The sequence below is a fragment of the Mesoplodon bidens genome, assembly GCF_964165515.1.
Source record: "Mesoplodon bidens genome assembly, chromosome: 4".
Classification (NCBI taxonomy): Eukaryota; Metazoa; Chordata; class Mammalia; order Artiodactyla; family Ziphiidae; genus Mesoplodon; species Mesoplodon bidens.
Genome location: NC_138160.1, coordinates 71,087,267 through 71,093,404, shown reverse-complemented (window position 1 = coordinate 71,093,404; position 6,138 = coordinate 71,087,267). Strand labels below are relative to the sequence as shown.

The 6,138-nt window shown below is 42.7% G+C and overlaps 1 pseudogene across 1 annotated transcript; it reads right to left on the bottom strand.

Annotated features, from left to right (window-relative positions):
- Positions 1-797: 797 nt before the first annotated feature.
- Positions 798-2,173, bottom strand: LOC308616620 (large ribosomal subunit protein uL30-like; annotated as a pseudogene). Its single transcript has 2 exons — positions 2,109-2,173; positions 798-1,699 (listed from the first exon to the last, which is right to left on the bottom strand). The product of its transcript is annotated as a large ribosomal subunit protein uL30-like (transcript).
- Between the last annotated feature and the right edge of the window lie 3,965 nt (positions 2,174-6,138).

Genomic DNA, 6,138 nt, shown 5'->3' with positions numbered 1-6,138 from the left:
CATTCATCGGTTAATGGACACTTAGATTTCTTCTATATCTTCTAACTTTGGGTTTTGTGTTTTCTTTTTTCTGGTTCCTTTAGTTGTGAGGTTAGTTTGTTTACTTGAGATTTCTTAGGCTTATATTTCTATACACTTCCCTCTTAGAACTGCTTTTGCTGCTTCCCATGGATTTGGATCTTTGTACTTCCATTTTCATTTGTCTCCAGGTATTTTTAAATGTCTTTTTAAATTTCTTCAGTAATCCATTGGTTGTTTAGTAGCATATTGTTTAGCTCCACATGTTTGTGTTTTTTGCAGTTTTTTCACTGTAGTTGATTTCTAGTCTCATAGACTTGTGGTCAGAAAAGACACTCGATATAATTTCAGTTTTCTTAAATTTAGTGAGAGTTTGTTTTGTTGCCTAACATGTAATCTATCCTGGAGAATGTTCCATGTGCACTTGAAATGAACGTGTACTCTACTGCTTTTTGATAGAATGGTCTATATATGTGTATAAAATCCATTTGGTCTAATGTGTTATTTGAGGCCAGTGTTTCCTTATTAATTTTCTATCTGGATGATTTGTCCATTGATTTAAGTGGGGCTGTTAAAGGCCCTTACTATTATTGTGTTGCTGTCAATTTCTCCCTTGTGTCTGTTAATATATGCTTTATGTATTTAGGTGCTCTTATGTTGTGTGCATGTATATTTTAAATTGTTATGTTTTCTTCTGGGATTCATCACTTGATCATTAGGTAATATCCTTCTTTATCTCTTGTTACAGTCTTTGTTTTAAAGTCATTTTGTCTAATATAAATATTGCTACCCTGGTTTTCTTTTCATTTTCATTTGCATGGGATACCTTTTCCATCCACTACTTTCAGCCTGTGTGTATTTTTAGATGTGAAGTGAGTCTCTTGTAGGCAGCATATATATGGATCATGTTTTTGTATCCATTCAGCCATTCTGTGAAATGTTTTTTCAATTTGAAAACAGTCACTGTTTATTAACTGACTAGATTACAAAAATAATCATGGTAGATACCTTAGTTCATCCTTCTAATAAGCCTGTTGATCTGGTCTTTCCTGTTGCCAGCATCTCCACCTTCTACAAAATGGGTAGTCTTTTTCTTCATTCTGCCTCATGGAGAAGACAATTTGAAGGGCCACAGAAGTTGTTTACTTCTTCGAATAGTTTTCCAACAGTATAGATCTCATGAATCAGATCCTCCATGCAGATGATGCCACGTTTGCCAAGAGATCAAGCAATCAACACATTATACATCAGGGCAATTTGCTTCTTGTTGATTTTACCAAAACCATGCTTGTAGATCAATTCATTTACTGACTTCAGTTTTGAGTACCCCCATGCAATGTATGGTTCCACAATTCTCAGCATGTTACTTGAAGCCTTGTTGAGCTTTACAAAGGTGCAATTGAAGATCTGACAGAGGTGAAGGAGCTGCAACACCTTTCAAACCTTTGGGCTCACACCACTGATACGTCTGATACTGAGGACAAATGCCAATTTGGGTTCTGTGGGTACCTGGAAGTTGCCGGCTTTTCTTGCCATCCTAGCCGTTCAGATTTCAGTCTGCCTGTATTCCTTTTGATAGTGCTTAGCTTTTTCATAGATAAGCTTCCTCCTTGCCTTTCAAAGCATCTTTTGGGAAGATTTCTTTCTTAGGCTCTTGATCTTAAGCTCTATGAAATTCTTTCTCTTTTTCTTTTTTAAAAAAAAATATTTATTCATTTATTTATCCATTTATTTATTTGGCTGGATCGGGTCTTAGTTACAGCATGTGGGATCTCCATTGCGGCATGTGAGATCTTTCACTGTGGCACACAGTCTTCTCTCTAGTTGTGGCGCATGGGCTCCAGAGTGCCCAGGCTCAGTAGTTGCAGTGTGCAGGCTCTCTAGTTGTGGCATGCGGGCTCCAGAGTACATGGGCTCAGTAGTTGCAACACATGGGCTCTCTAGTTGTGGTGCACAAGCTGTAGAGTGTGCAGGCTTAGTTGCCCTGTGGCATGTAGGATCTTAGTTCCCCAACCAGGGATTGAACCTGTGTCCCCTGCATTGGAAGGCATTCTTAACCACTGGACCACCAGGGAAGTCCCATCTTTCACTTTTTCTTAAGGGTTTCTGGCACAGCAGGAACCTTCTTTTTCTTCTCTTCTGCACCCTCCATGGTTCCAGCCAGGAAAGAGCACCGTATGACTTTTGATTGCAGTGTCTAGTCCATTTACATTTAAAGTAATTATTGATAGGTATGTACTTATTGCCAATTTGTTAATTATTTGGGGGTTGTCTTGTAGTTCTTTTTGTTCTTCTTTTGTTCTCTTCCCTTCTGATTTGATGACTATCTTTAGTTTATGTTTGGATTATTTTCTCTTTTTTGTGTGTGTATCTTTTATAGATTTTTGGTTTGTAGTTACCATAAGGTTTATATATAGCAATCTGTGTGTGTGTGTGTATATGTGTGTGTGTGTGTGTGTGATTATTTTAAGTTGATTATCTCTTAATTTCAAACTCATTTCAACAGACCTACATTTTTACTCCCCTCACCCATGATTGCTGTTTTTGACATCATATTTTATACATTTGTGTTTCCCTTAACTACTTATTGCAGCTATAGATGATTTTACTACCATTGTCTTTTAACCTTCCTACTAACTTTATATGTGGTTGATTTACTACCTTTACTGTACATTTGCCTTTACTGATGAGCTTTTTCCTTTTGTAATTTTCACATTTGTAGTTGTGTCCTTTCCATTTTCACTTACAAAAGTTCCTGTAATATTTCTCATAAAGCTGGTTTGGTGGTGCTGAACTCTTAGATTTTGCTTGTCTGTAAAACTTTTGATCTCTCCATCAAATCTGAATGAAAGCCTTTCCAGGTAGAGTATTCTTGGTTTTAGATTTTTCCCTTTCATTGTTTTAAATATATTGTGCCATCCACTTCTAGCCTGCAGAGTTTCTGCTGAAAAGGTCAGATCATAGCCTTATGAGAGTTCCCTTGTATGTAATTTGTTGCTTTTCCTTGCTGTTTTTAATATCCTCTCTTTAACGTTTGCCATTTTAATTACAGTGTGTCTTGGTTTGGTCCTCTTTGGGTTGATCCTGTGTGGGACTCTCTGTGGTTCCTGGACCTGGATATCTGTTTTCTTTTGCAGGTTAGGGAAGTTTTCAGCTGTTATGTTCAAATATGTTCTCTGCCCCTTTCTTTCTCTCTTCTGGGATCCCTATAATGTGAATGTTAGTATGCTTGATGTCCCAGAGATTTCTTAAACTGTCCTAATTTCTTTTTGTTGTTTTTTTCTTTTTTTTCTGTTCAGCTTCAGTGATTTCTACTACTCTGCCTTCCAGCTTAATGATCCATTCTTATTCCTCTGTATCTTATAATCTATATTGATTCCTTCTAGTGTGGTTTTTCATTTCAATTTTGTATTCTTCAGCTCTTTTTGGTTCTTCTTTATATTTTCTAACTTTTTGTTAAACTTCTCACTGTGTTCATCCTTCTCTGAGTCCCTGATAATCTTTATGATCATTACCATCTCCATTTTATGTAGTTCTTCTGGGGGTTTGTCTTATTCCTTCCTTTGAAACATGTTCCTCTGTCATCTCTTTTTACCTAATTTCCTGACTTTATTCCTATGTATCTTGTAGGTTGTTTACATTTCCCAACTTGGAGAAGTGGCCTTTTGTAGGAGACATCCTATGCATCTTAGCAGTGCATTCTCCTCTGGTCATCAGAGCTATATTCTCTAGTGGTACTCCCTATTTGGACTGTGTGGGTCCCTCTGTTGTGGCTGGCTGACTACTGTTTGCAGGCTGGTAGGCATGGCTGGCCCCTGGTCCAGTTGGTAGCCAGCCCTGCCTTGTGCAGAGGCTACTGGCCACTGGTTGGCAGGGATAGGTCATGAGGTAGCTGGCTATGGAACCCTGGGGGAACCCAGGACTAGTGCTGGCCCACTGGTAGGCAGAACCAGGTTCTGGGGTGGGTGGTTGTGAGGCCAGGATTCCCAGATCTAATGTTGGCCTGCTGGTGCATGGGGTCAATTCCTAATATGACTAGCTACAGGTTCTAAGGTGTCCCAAAGCTGGTACTGGCCCACTGGTAAATAGGGAGGGATCCTAGGCAGCTGGCTGAGGGGTCAAAGGTATCTCAAAGCTAGTGTTGGCCTGCTGTTTGATGGGGCCAGGACCCATGGCATCCTGGGTCTGGTGCCAGATTGCTGGTGGGTTGGCTGGGTCCTGACAAGGGAGGGTGAAGGGCTGTGGTTGTCCTGGGTTCGCTGTCTACCTGCTGATGGGTGGTGTCAGGGCCCAGGAGATCCTGGGCCTGGTACCTGCCCACCAATGGGTGAAGCCAAGTCCTGGTGTTAGTGCCAGCCCACTGGTAGGCAAAGCTGGATCCTAGGGTCTCTGGCTGCAGGCCCTGGGGATCCTGGAGCTGGTGTTGGCCCTCTTGTGGGTGAGGCCTATTCCTGACATGGCTGGCTGCAGGGTGCAGGGTGTCCCAAAGCTTGTGTCAGCCTGTTAGGGGTTGAGGCTGAATCCTGGGATGGCTGGCTGAGGGGTCCAAGGTATCTCAGAGTTGGTGTTGGCCTGATGGTGAGCAGGACTGGAGCCTAGGTGGTCCCAGGGTTGATGCCACCCTGCTGGTGGATGGGCTGAGTCCTGTCGTGACAGGCTGTGGGGTTGCAGTTGTCCTGGGGCTGGTGTCCACCTGCTTGTTGGTGGGGCTGGGGCCCAGGGGGTCGCAGGGCTAATTTCTGTCCACCGGTGGGTGAGGCTGGTCCTGAGGCTAGTGCCAGCTCACTGGTGGATACAGCCAGGGAGCAGGGGGTCCTAGGGGTGGTGCCTGCCCACTGGTGGGCAGAGCTGGGTCCTGAGGTCTCTGGCTGCAGGGCCCTGGGGGTCCCGGGGCTAGTGCTGTTGCACTGGTATGCGCTGCTGTGTCTTGGTCCCTCTGGTGAACAGGGCTACGTCCTGGGGCAGCTGTGGGCTCAGGGAGTCTTAAGGCAGAAGGACTGTTGGTAGATGGTCCTGTGTTTCTAGCTGCTTGGTCTGAGGCATCTGAGTACTGGTGCCAACAGGCTGGTGGGCAGATTTGGGTCCTAGTATTAATAACCCAGAGGGAGGATTCCAAAATGATGCTTACCAGCAAGAGTGTCCACATGGTAGAAAAAGCTCCCCAAAATAGCTGCCACCAGTGTCATGTCCCCAGGGTGAGCTCCAGTTGCCTCCTGCCTGTCTGGGAGGCTCTCCATGATGAAAAGGTAGGTCTGACCCAGGATCCTTTCAAATTACTGCTTCTACCTTGGATCCTGGAGCATGTGAGATTTCTCTATTTCCCACAGTCCTCTGGGTCTCCAAAAGTATGTCCATCTGGCCTTCAAAGCCAAACGTTCTGGGGGCTTGTCATCCTGGTGAAGCACCCCTGGGCTGCAGAGACCCATTGCTCCTTGGGGAGAACATCTGCAGTTCTGATTGTCCTCCTGTTTGTGTATCGCCCACTCGAGGGTATGGGTCTTAACTCCTACCTGTCTCATCATTGTGTTTCCTTCTTTATATCTTTAGTTGTATAATAGAAGATCTTTTCTGCTAGATTCCAGTATCGTTCATCAACAGTTGCTCTGTAAATAGTTGTAATTTTGGTGTGACTCTGAGAGGAGGTGAGCTCAAGGTCTTCCTACTCTGCCATCTTGCCAGGCACCTATAAGACTATTTTAAATTTGTATTTAAAGCTCTTATTATAATCTTTATTTAAAGATAAATTCTTACCAATAACATTCCCTTTGCTCTAATCTGTATTTCACTTTCCTATAGAATGATCTGCTCTCACTTTGTGGTTTTGGTCCATCTTTTGATATAGCAACAATGTTAAGATAGAGTCAAGTTTTAAGGATGCAAAAAATTAAGAAGTAACTTGAACAGTACTTCATAAACCTAAGAAGATGGTGACTCACTAGCTATTTGCAGAACAATTTTGTTTTAAAGAAGAAAGGAAGAAACTCCTTCCGGAGTTCCAAGTTCCTGATGCATATCTATAAAGTAAAAGTTGCTTTTGTAGATAGTAGGCTGAGAAATAATTTCCGGGCAGTCAAGTGCTATAACCCACAATGGTACATCTTTGTCAAAGAATGAAAATTC